The sequence below is a fragment of the Callospermophilus lateralis genome, unplaced genomic scaffold (assembly GCF_048772815.1).
Source record: "Callospermophilus lateralis isolate mCalLat2 unplaced genomic scaffold, mCalLat2.hap1 Scaffold_43, whole genome shotgun sequence".
NCBI classification, from domain to species: domain Eukaryota; kingdom Metazoa; phylum Chordata; class Mammalia; order Rodentia; family Sciuridae; genus Callospermophilus; species Callospermophilus lateralis.
In genome coordinates this window covers 3,028,195-3,040,707 of record NW_027514380.1, presented here as the reverse complement: position 1 = coordinate 3,040,707, position 12,513 = coordinate 3,028,195, and the positions used below count along the sequence as shown (strand labels likewise).

The 12,513-nt window shown below is 42.6% G+C and overlaps 1 pseudogene; it reads right to left on the bottom strand.

Moving 5' to 3' along the window:
- The window catches only part of LOC143389052 (formylglycine-generating enzyme-like), a 55,038-nt pseudogene extending 54,052 nt beyond the window's left edge, over positions 1-986 (bottom strand).
- Between the last annotated feature and the right edge of the window lie 11,527 nt (positions 987-12,513).

The window sequence follows — 12,513 nt, the reverse complement described above, 5'->3', positions numbered from 1 at the left end:
GTCGACTTTTAAGGGAAACTTTACGATTCATTTTCTCATTTCCTCAAGAGTCTCTTACACTGTAATTTTTTTTTTGGACCATATACCTGGCCCTTTTTTATTTTTTATTTCTTTTGAATTTTGAGACAGAATTTTACTAAGTTTCCCAGGCTGGTCTCAAAGTTGCAATCCTCCTGCCTCCGCCGTCCAAGGACTTGGCATTACTTGTGTGTACCACCACACCCAACTCTACCACATTTTACCTGGAAGGACACAAAACAAGATTCATAGTTTAATGGCTGCAATTCATCAACTTTACTTGCTGATGAAAAGTTATTTCATAGACCACATGAAAAGGTTTTTTTTTTTTTTCTATTTACTTTACCTTGCATTGTCGATTAACACATCACCAGTACCATTATTGCTTCAAATCATTGTTCCCAAATAGGTTAGCATTGTAAGAAATCCCATTTTCTTTTAGCATCGGTGTCTCTTCCCTTGTGTTATGCTCTGAAAATAAATGGAGGGAAATAAAAGCCCATTTAATCTGAGAATCTAGTTTCTAATAGTGATTTGGGGTCAGAATGTACAACTTCTTAAAAAAAGAAAGAAAAGAAAAGCCAGGACAAGTGTTGTAATACAACGATTATTCTAATAGTCTCTTCTCATCTCAATTCTCTAACCAAAACCAGATGGCCTTTACAACTTTGCTTTTTCTGAAAGCCAAATAATTGTTCAGTGATGCATAAGTTAAAAATAATTAGTGAATTCTTACCTGAATCATTTTTTGGGAAAAAAAAAACAAATATATTTAGTTGCTACTATATAAAAATTCTTTCATTGAGCCTTGTTTCAATGTTTCTTTCCTCGGGTACAAGACATTGTATTCAGAATCTTAGAAAGAAGGGACTAGCTTTTCCTATGAGAAGGACTCTTTAAGAAGCATTAACTATTTTCTTTTGAATACCTTCTTCTTCTTCTTCTTCTTCTTCTTGTTTTGTACCCATGGCCACTTAGCTACTGAACCACATCCTCAGCTCTATTTATTTATTTTTAATTATTATTATTATTTTTTTAGTTGTAAGTGGACACAATACCTTTTGTTTTTTAGTTATATGTTTTTAAGTGGTTCTGAGGATTGAACCCTGTGCCTCGCATGTGCTAAGCAAGTGCTCTACCACTGAGCTATGACCTTTTTATTTTGAGACAGGACCTCACTAAGTTGCTGAGGCTGCTTTGAACTTACAATCCTCCTGTCTCATCCTCCTGAGCCGCTGGGATTATAGGTGTGCGCCACTGCACTTGGATTGAATACCTTTATTGATTTTTTTTAACTTTATTTAATTTATTTATTTATATGTGGTGCTGAAGATCGAACCCAGGGCCTCACACATGCTAGGTGAGCACTCTACCACTGAGCCACCACCCCAGCCCCCTTTATTGATTTTTGATGATAAAATTTATAGAATTAAAAACAATTTTTTCCTAATGAAAACTGATCTTTACAGAATGGGTTCAAAGATAGTCAGTTTTTTCTGTTTCTTAGGTATTTCAGATGTTGACTCAGACCTAGACTACCTTTAAAATACATTCACTTTCTACTTCCTCATCCTTCTCCTCCTCCTAAAAGGTATCACAATTATCAATGTAAAAAAAAAAGATAGGGGGCTGGGGATATGGCTCAAGTGGTAGCGCGCTCGCCTGGCATGCATGTAGCCCGGGTTCAATACTCAGCACCACATACAAACAAAGATGTTGTGTCCGCCAAGAACTGAAAAAATAAATATTATAAAAAATTCTCTCTCTCTCTCTTAAAAAAAAAAAAAGATAGGTCAAGGGAACTGTTGATTAGAGAAGCTACTCAGAAGCAACTTTCTTCACTTTCTATGTTCAATATAAATGTTTCAATGACAAAGAATCATCTTTGTCACAGGTACAGTTTTTTGTTTTGTTTTGCTTTGTTTTTGTGGTACTGGGGATTGAACCCAGGAATATGCTAACTCTGAGCCACAGTTTTTAGTTTTTATTTTGAGACAGGGTCTTGCTAAGTTGCTTAGGGCCTTGCTACCTTGCTGAGGCTGGCCTTGAACCTGCCATCTTCTGCCTCTGCATCCTGTTTGTCATCCTCTAAGCATCCTGTCTGAAATTTTTTTGCAAGGAAAGTAATGACAGCAAAAATAATTTGCATTTTACTCCTTCTTTCCATCTTCCCCAGTACCCAGAGTAGTACCTGCTAGAGTAGGTAGCTACCCATTAAATATCAATCTAATAGTGACAGCCCAGCACTCAAGCAATAAAATGTCCCTGGATGCTTCCTCCTGACCCTCCACCCATCCAATCTCACTTCCCTGGGTTGGACCTACCTTTAAGATTTGTTTCACAGGCCTCCAGCTCTCCACCTGGGCTAGCCTCATGAGTTGCTCATATCCTAAAAATACAACTAGAGGGAAATACTACCTAAAATCTGGGAACAAAATTAATAGGGAACAAAAGGAAGCAGTTAATTATTTTTTGAGTCTCTGTAATTGGTTCGGGAAGTGAAAGAAGTGGTACCCTTGATTGGTAACTGAATTAGGTAGAATTCAGTTCCTGGGTTAGTGACTAAGTCTGTTGATCATTAAGAAGCCAGCAAAAGTTCTCAGGGTTTCCATTAACCCTTCTCAGGGTTTCCATTAACCCTTTCACATACATAATTCCCTTTGCTCTTCTGGTTGATTTGAAAAGACCCTAAGAAGGATGTATTATAGTAATAGAATTATTCATAACTTGGAGGCTATTGATATAAAAAGTTGCTTAGTTAGAGTAACTATCTTGCTTTTTTTTCTTTCTTTTTTAATTTATTTCTTACATACAAAACCCCAAAAGCTAAATAATTACTCTTACAGCCTACCTGTGAAACTCTCACAGAAGGGGGTAGAAATATCTACTAATTTCACAAAGTTCATTTATTCTTTCCTCTTCTTTAGTACTAGGGCCTTGCATATGCTAGACAAGCTCTCTAACACTGAGCTACACACCCCTGCCCTTTCCATTTTATTTCAAAACTGTTTCTCTCTAAGTTGCTGAGGCTGCCCTCAAACTTTTGATCATCTTGTCTAAGCCTTCTCAGTAGCTGGAGCTATTGGTGTGCACCATCATCAAAAGCTACATAGCTTTTTTGAGGAAGATAGACAAGTGTAAATATAAAAAGAAGTAATATTCTATATTCTGTAAATTCTGTAGAGAATTTAGGAAAAAAACATAGAAAATTATTAAATGTTTTGTATTCTATAAATTAAATAGGCATTTTTGCCGAGAGTGAGTTTTAGATAACATGAGATTATACTTTGTGAAATCTTAGTCTAAATAAAGTATTCCACGGGAAGCTACAGAATGGTGATTTTTAGATTTATTATTTCTCCTACATCTACTAGCTGAATTCTTCTGTAATGAAGAGCTTCATGTTTTTCTTTTGACACACAGATTTCACTTCAGTTGGAACAGTAGGATAAGACAATAAGACTCCAAAGCTCTGGATCCAGCTTGTCCACTAGAGCAAATAACAATGACAGTCTTACAGAGGGGAAGCAGGAGACTGGGAAAAGTGACAGAGTTGATAATAAACCCTGGATTCTGCCTATTTCACAAGAAAATAATGTGCAAAAATATTAGCAGCTCTCTTTTTTTGCTTAGGTGACTGTAGACAAGATTGACAATGTTCCCATCAGAGATGGTATAAAGTGTAGCTCTTTCTTTTTCAGTTCTAAGGATCAACACCTGGGCCATTCACACAATGCTAGGCAATGCTCTACCCACTGAACTATATCCCCAGCCCCAGATTTGCATTCATTTGTAGCTACGAGGCTGCTTTCCAGATGTTAAGTTGTTGATAATTTATCCAAGTTCCCACCACTCACAAGGTGATTGAAGAGCAACCTTTTCTGCACTCCAGAGATAGCACAACACAAATATGACCTGTCCCAGCATCATAGGATGCCAGGACACTGGACTGAGAAAATGTCTTCCTCTTCCTAGCTCCATACCACATGATTCTCTCTCCTGCTCTTGTTTGAATACCAACTACATTCTTCCCATCTCAAGTAGGACTGCAATGTGTTTGTAGCTCATTTCTCCAGTGAACTCTTGTAGCCCTAATAGTTAATTAGCTGCTAAAGCTGAACATACACACTCTATCCAGATCTGACAAAGGTGCTATAAAAGACACATAAATATAGAACCAAGTCCCTGTCTTCAAAGATCTTATCAGGTTGGCAAGATAAAATCACAGAAAGATGGAGCCAGGGCTGGGGTTGTAGCTCAGAGGTAGAGCACTCACCTACCATGCGTGAAGCACTGGGTTCGATCCTCAGCACCACATAAAAATAAAATATTGTGTCCACCTATGACTAAAAATATATATATGGAACTAGAAGATAATCTACTCTTGTGGGTGTTTAGGAAAAAAACTCAGAGTGGCTAAAATTTTGAGTGTCTGTGTTGTGCTGGGACAAACATTCATGAATTTTATAAAATTCTCAAGCTAGACTGACTCCACCCCACCACCACAGGAAATGGGTAAAGTTACCAAGAAAGACCATATAGGTATTGGCTGTATAGTAGCTATTTCTCTTTGCTGACACTTCTCACGGTCAATGGCAATCTATCAAACCAGGTAATAAGTTAGCACCAAAAAATAGATAGAGTGTTATGACTTGAGTATTATAAGTTCTGTCTTGCCATTTAAGAGTGACTTAAAGAAGCTATTAACTAAAGCACGTGAGGCTTATTGTGATATTCACAGGCAATGGAAGTCTCCTGCCTGGGGAAAAAATTGGGAATAGTGCTGTCCCGAGAAGCAGAGGTTTAGTTTGGAAGGGAGTAATGAATCAGAACACATCAGTTTCTCTGTACTAGTTGATAATTCTCTTATTCTTGTGCAGCTCAGGTGAACTTTGAGAGTCCTTTCCTGTCCTATAACACATTGATTCATTGGATTTGCAGGGGAAGGATTAGAGGTATCACCCAGTCAATCAACTCGGCAACATAAACCTGGATATTAAGAGTGCTACTATGTGTTAAGTCCATGTTTTTCCCCCTGAGTCCCCCTTTTTCCAGCACATCTTGCCCTTTTAATCAGGGCAACACTTGAGGGTGGGCATCTTGGCAGATGAATTCAGCCGCAGTTTTCAGCCATAGACTGCTAATGAAACCTGTTTCTATTTGTAGGGCTTCCCTGGGGGTAGGCTGATGTACTAGTTTTGAGCCTTCTTCAGACTTTGGCTCACTCTATAACACTATACTGACTCTGCGAAGCTGTCTACTTCCCTGAATGGGCATTTCAAGGGCAGTCATGAACAGCAATTTTCGTGGCTGCTCATCATCTTAAATTTTAATCTTGAGAATCAGGTTTTTAGTTTTCTAGATCTTTATGTTCCCAAAGCATATAATATGAACTTCATATGTAATTTTAAATTTTCTAGTAGCCATGGTAAAAAAAAAATTAAAAAGAAATGGGCAAAATTAACTTGAATAATCTATTTTATTTAACCCAATATATTCAAAATATTATAATTTCAACATGTAATCAATATATAAATTATTGAGATATGTTGTTCTTTTTGACACTATCTTTGAAATTTAATGTGTACTTTACACGTTGAATAGTGTGCAAATGACCCTTTTATTCTGATATTCATCAATCATACGATGTCACAGAGAATCTCTTGCATCACAGCAAAATTTAATAAAATTACTTCCTAGTGACTTAGCAGCTTCCAGAACTTGCAAAATGATGAAAAGAACTGCATGCACAAACAGCCAGAGAAAGCAGGCCATGATATGAGTGGGCTGGGAGATTTCCATTGCTCAAAAATACAGTCGTGCTGCCTGCCATATGCCTGACACACCTTTCCTTTAAAGGCTTCAACAATTTTTTTTTTACATCTGCCAAAATGTGAAAGTAGAAGACTAAGTATTGCTGGGTCGGGGAAAGTGGGATATGTGAGCATAAGTGAGACAAGGTCCCGGACTTTAATGAAACTTGTGAACTTGGAGGAAAAACAGTGGTAAAGCAAACAGGGGACAAATGTCCACTGTACAGCCAAGATGAAAGCTGTCTAACTCCAGCTCGTAAATATATGGGAATATTCTTTGGAAAACTCACACATGAATTTCATTGCATTTCTGAGTTAGAAGCATGTGAAATGAATACCCTTCTTGATTTACTTGTTACATTTTCATAGACTTGTTTTCTTTGCTAGCAAATAGAATTGACAATCCTTTGAAAATGGAACAGGTGCTTTTCACTAGAACAGATAAAGCTCTGTACTCCTTTGTTGTGGCAGTTGGGAGGTGTTCTTGATGATGGGGAAGGATAGGGGAGACATTGGCATTAGACTCTTGTGCCCAATAACTGAGGGATTGTGCTGAGAGGAGGGGCGGGAGGAAACATAATGAACCTAAATTGGTTTTAAGAGCTTTGCCTTAAATAATACATTGCATATGTTTAAACTCTCTGAGCCAGTTGAGGGCAGTAAGAAAGGTCAAGGTTTTGGGAGTTCAGCTCAGCCACCTGTGTGACTTTGGGAACGTGATGTAATTTCTCTGTGCCTGTTTTCTCACGGATTAAAAAAAAAAAAAAAGAAAGAAAAAGGGGGAAAAAAGTCACTAATAGGATTTGGTGAGGTGCTATACATAAACAGTTTAAAACAATGAGTGGCACGTGGCATGCACCCAATAAATGCCACTAATTATTAGTTTTGGCATTATTATCACAGTAATAATTTGTTACCGGTGGTGCATTTCTAATCTGTACCTAAAACTTCACAAGGCTCTTCTGTCAAGTGATCCAGATAGAAAGTAGGCAAATTCTAATGAGTAATTGCCTCTCTGGTGGCAGAACAGGAGCAAACAGATGAAAATGACTTGCTTAAGGGCTCAAAGACTGCTGCTAAAATGTGGAGGGAGACCGTTTAAGGAACTGGTGATGGAGAAAGACTCTAGGCTGCAAGCATGCAAGGATTTAACTTTCTGTGAGTGACATCTTGGGATGTTACCTGATTTTTCTGAGCCCTCAGTTGTGCACCTGCCAGACAAAGATAATAAAATACACTTAGAGATGGTAAAACTTTCCATGCAAGATGCATGGAAAGTGCACGTGGTCTGGGGCTCGATAAAATAGCCGCTTTTTAATCATTATTATTATTACTGTTGTTATTTGCAGGTCTTACGCAGCAGCAGGCAGCGCCTGTCTGGGATGCCATATTGCATTTTGGCTCCCCACTGTGCCCCAGCTCCTGGCACCCAGTAGACACTCAGGAAACGTTTGTGGAATGAATACACGTCATCTGAGGTAGGGAGCAAAGCCCTTCCTCTCTTTCCAAAACCCAGAGCCCACGCCATCTCATAGCCTGAGACCTCAAACACTATTTGGCAGTGGGCTGAAATCCATTTCGCCCCTTATGGAGATGCTGGGAGGGCGCCTCACCTGGACGCGCATCTCTGTGCGAGCGGCTCTGTTCAAAGCCCTTATTTTTCTGGTTTGCGGCTTATTTACTTAAGCATTTACAGCTTCCAGGAGCAGGGGGTCTGCTAGAAGCAGGCTCAGAAAGGAGATTGCTGTTTCTATTTGTTTTCTGCGTTTCAATCCCTGCGCTGGAAAGTCACAACACGGTTCCTTTATTTGCGCACAGGAGAGGTCTGCGTTCCTTTACCTCCTGCCGGGCGACGAAAGGCGCATGCAGTTCAGAAAAGTGCTCTCAGGCGACCCGCCTCTGTTCCCGGTTGCGTGGACCATCGCTTCCAGACTTAGAATTTTTTGTGTTTTGTTTTTTCAAGAAACACTAGCAGGGCAGAGCAGATTAAATAAAGACAACCTCGCGCCTTTAATCCTTGACCGCAAACACTGGCGTTTCTGTGCCCCGGATTTCTGAAATTCTTGGCTTAGGGACCCAAAGAGGGGGTGGTGGGGGTAAGGGTGGACAACAGCTTGTTTAAAAAAAAAAAAAAAAAAACTTCCCAAAGCAGAAATTCAAGCCCCTCCCCGCTTCCTGGTCCCCTGTGTCACCTGGATTCAGAGTAAGGGACACAGCCACAGGAGAAAAGTCCCCAGGGGTTGGGGGCGTCCCGGGATGGGTGTCCAGGGGGATCGCGAGCTGCAAGTCCGACGGGTCCCGGAGCAGAGTCGACTTTGCAGCGCGGCAGCCCAGCAGGACGTTTCCCCCCGCCGCGCTCCCCCCCCCCCCGCCGCGCTCCCCCCCCCCCGCCGCGCTCCCCCCCCCCCCGCCGCGCTCCCCCCCCCCGCCGCGCTCCCCCCCCCCGCGCTCCCCCCCCCCCGCCGCGCTCCCCCCCCCCCGCCGCGCTCCCCCCCCCCGCCGCGCTCCCCCCCCCCCCCCCCCCGCCGCGCATCTATTTAGAGCCCAGCCCGGGAGCCCAGGGGATTCTGGGACTTGCAGTTCCTCCCAGGAGCCCGGGCGCCGGCACGACCAGGCACTCGGACTGCATTGCCCAGGGAGCTTCCCGGCCTATATAAAGCGCCGGGAGCCACTTCAAAGTGCTGTAACCACGTGGATGTTCTGCTGAAGCGTTTCCTCAAGCTTGCTGGGGTGGGAGGAGTGGAGGAGGAGGTGGTGGTGGAGGAAGAGGAGGCAGGGGGTGGAGAGAGAGAGAAAGCGCACGCCGAGAGGAGGTGTGGGTGTTCCGCTTCCATGCTAACGGAATGAGCTCCCTTTTCGCAGACATGGGATTACCTAGCGGCTGCTAACCCCTCTCCTCGTCCTGCTCCCCCAAGTCGGAGTGGCTCCCTGGGCACCAAGGTAGAGGCTGGGGCCAGGCAGAGGGTGCAGGGAGTTGGCATCGGCTCCCCAGGCGCAGAAGTTTTTGCCCCACTTTCTGGGAGTTCTTGCATGCACTTGGCATGTATGTGGGGGTTCTTTTACTGCCGGCAGTTTATTTGGAGGTCTCATTTCAGGCTTTAAAAAACCCAAGCAAACCCAGATATCCTCCCTGGACTCCTGTGCCTGGCTTTTGAGGGCTCCCCATTCTGCACCTAAATGGCATTCCCCCAAGTTGGAAACTGTTGGAGCAGCTGCAGGAAATAGCTTTTTTTTTTGGAGGGGGGTTGAGGGGGTGTCATAAGTGAGTCTGCTCAAGGAAGCAATCTTTCTAAAAATGTAGCCCTCGCGCTGCATGGTTAGGAGAATAATGCATGCGTGGGGGCCCCCGCGGGGAGGGTTTTTTTAAAAAAAGGAAGAAAACTGGGGGAGCGGTGAGGGCAGAAGTCTGGACTGAGCTCCTGTCCAATGAGGGTGCGGGTTTCCGATACTTATCATCCGCGTGGGGAATCCAGTGCTTTGGGATCTGCCAAACACTTCGCTTAGACCCAGCTTCATGCACGTTCGAAGTTTGTGCGTGTCCGGTCTCACTTGTCAGTTATGCCCTGGAAATAAACAAGCGAAGTTACCTATAATCTTTGCCAGGTGATCCCACCAACCTTTCTGCCAAGTTTGGAGGAGAGAGCATCCCTCCAGGGAAGGGGTCTAAAGAGGGTAAACAGGTGAAATTAGGAAGAGCATTTCTGTTAAGAGACCCAGAGAGTTTCATACTTGGTGGTCTTTCTTTCTAAATATCTAGGCGCTGACTACTGGAGGAGCAGGATTCGCATTCCTGGCTGGGCGTACTTTGGTAACAGAGGGGCTGACCCGGGGTCAGGTGAGTGTGGAAGCCTGAGTGCTATAGTCAATAATGAGTTTTTTGTTGTTAGTCTGTTTAGTTTTCTCTAAGCAGCCATGGGGGTGGGGAGTAGGAAAGAAAAGGTAACTCCATGGCTGGGTCTTCAAAATTTGTCACTGCCTTTAATGAGGGCTTTAGGGAGCTGAAAGCTGGTGGATAGCTTTGCACTATTTATTTATTTGTACTGGAGATTGAACCCAGGGGTGACTTCACTTTGAGCCATATCCTCAGTGTTTTCTTTTTATTCCTTGTTTTGAGACAGGGTCTCACGAAGTTGCTTAGGGTCTTACTAAGTTGCTGAGCCTGGCCTCAAACTTGCAAACCTCCTGCCTCGGCGTCCAAATGGCTGTGTAGAAGTGACACAGCATGAGAGCTTTTGAGGGTGTAGAGAATTAAATGGAGCTGTAAAGAGGGCGGGGGACACCACTGACCTGAGAAGCAAGCTGATGTTTTAGATTCTGATGATTGCAGTGTGTTTCATCTGCCAAGATATGTGAGCAAAAATTTAATGCCTCTCTTTCAAAAACAGTCACTTTTGTTTTGTTAGTGTGAACATGTGTTTAATTAGAATAGGTTGAATTCCAAGAAATGAAAGTGGTTGCTGGCAAGTTGAGAGAATTAGAACTTTAAAATGGGAAGTTAGTTCTTGAAGAATATCCTGACTGAAACTACCTGCATGTCAAGGAATCTGATGTGTCTCTACTGTTTTGGTGCTTCTTGTGGGATAGGAGCCAGGGCAGCGTTTATCTGTAAACACAACAGCTCCTATTTTTTTTTCCCCAAAATGGTCAGACTGCACTTCAAGCGAGGGAGGTCTCAACCGGTGCACGTACATCCCCATTGCTGCAGATTTGGCCAACAAAAGTTTTTTCTTCTGAAATGGTCTAGAGCAGGGTAAACAACAGGGCCATGGGGGTGGGGAGGGCAGAGGGCACCTGGGTCTTGGTAACTTCTTTAACATTCTAAATATTTAGCTGTTCCCTGGGCTACAATCTTTGGGCTTTTCTAATTAGAAAATAAAAGCCAGACGCTTCATTATAGCAGTATAGCGCTTTTGTTTCCTGTTGATAAGATCCTCAGGAGTGCTGGGGGAGTGAAAAGCATTTGGATGTGTAAGGTCTAGTTCATTCTTGGAGTTTAATTGACTCATGACTCTGTGAGAGCTCATAGGGCCAAAGACAAGGTAGAGTTCTTCCCTTTAGAATGAGGTGCAGACGAGGAGAAACTGGTCCCTAGACTGTCCACCAAAAGATTGCTAAAATATCAAGAGTGGCACTTTACATTCTTGTAACCTAGATGTACAGCCATGTGTCATGTGACTCTATTATATATAATATATATATGTTATATATCATAGCTCTTTACCTGTATCTTTGAGCCAGGTATGTAAAGAAAAGGTATAGAGTGTGAAATCTCTCGGAAGCAACATGTGACCCCAAACATTGGAGCAGTATTGCAGGAGTGGCTGGACGGGAATAAACTGACTGCTGTTAATGAAATGATTCTTATGTCGTACTGATGATGAGCTACTATACTTGGTAGAAGGAGGAAATGACGTAGCCATAGATGTGGATAAAAGAATGGATATTTGAGGAGGCCTTCAATAACGGACAAGTTCATTTGGAAAACTATATGTCAAAAGTCTGAATCGGAGTACCACACAAAATCACCAGGAACATTGTCCACATTCAGCATTAGGCTCCTCTGAAGTCGATGTGTACCTGAGGTAGACGTTTTTTGTTTTTGTGAGGGTGCTGAAATTGAACCTAAGGCCTTTCTCATGCTAGGCAACTGCTAAGCTACATCTCCAACCTTTTATTTTTATTTATTTATTTAGGGAATTGAACTCAGGAGCACTGAACCACTGAGTCACATCCCCAGCCCTATTTTGTATTTTATTTAGAGACAGGGTCTCACTGAGTTGCTAAGTGCCTTTCCATTGCTGAGGCTGGCTTTGAACTCATGATCCTCCTGCCTCAGCCTCCTGAGCTGCTGGAATTACAGGTGTGAGCAGCTCAACCCTTTTTATTTAAAGACAGGGTCTCACTAAATTGCCCAGGCTGGCCTGGAACTTGAAATCCTCCTGCCTTAGCCTCCCTAGTTACTGGAAATACAGCGTGCACCACTGTGCCCACCTGAACTACATATTGATCATTTACAACAAGGTGTCCACGAAGGTTGAAAGGGTCAGGTGTTTCTCCATTCGGAGAATTTAAGAGTTTAAACCGCATTTAGTCCGATCTGTTAAATACTGGTCGTTTCTCATCTACCCTCCTGTTTAGCTCGTCACCGACTGTGCAGAATATTTCAGTTTTTCATCTCTCTTTCAAGTGTGCAAATTTGCGCATGTGAGTGTGCACATTGAAAGAACAACTTGTTCTTTGACTAATTCAGTTCAGTACATAATTTCTCATCAAGATTTTCTTTATCATGCTGGGAAAGATCGTCATGTTCCAGATTAATTACTCTTGGTCTTCACATCAAGTCCCGAGAAAGTCTTTAAAGCTTGACAATAGTATCATCCATTTGAAATAGAATGGGTGTTTTTTTGGAGGGAGATGGATTTCTATTTTTTTTTTCTTGGTGCTGGGGAATCGAACCCAGGGCTTCAGGCATAGGCGGTAAGCAAGTGCTCTACTGTTGCATGAAATCTCCAGCCTGAGTGTCTTCTGTTGAAGACTGAGAGATGGGATGGTTGCTTGGAGGAGAATAGACTAGTTCTACAAGAAAGATCTATGACCTTTTCCCTTGAAGTATTTTCAGCTGAGGTAGATCTGGGGGAGAGACTGACTCTGCCTCTGATCCACTGGAATACAACCCACTGAC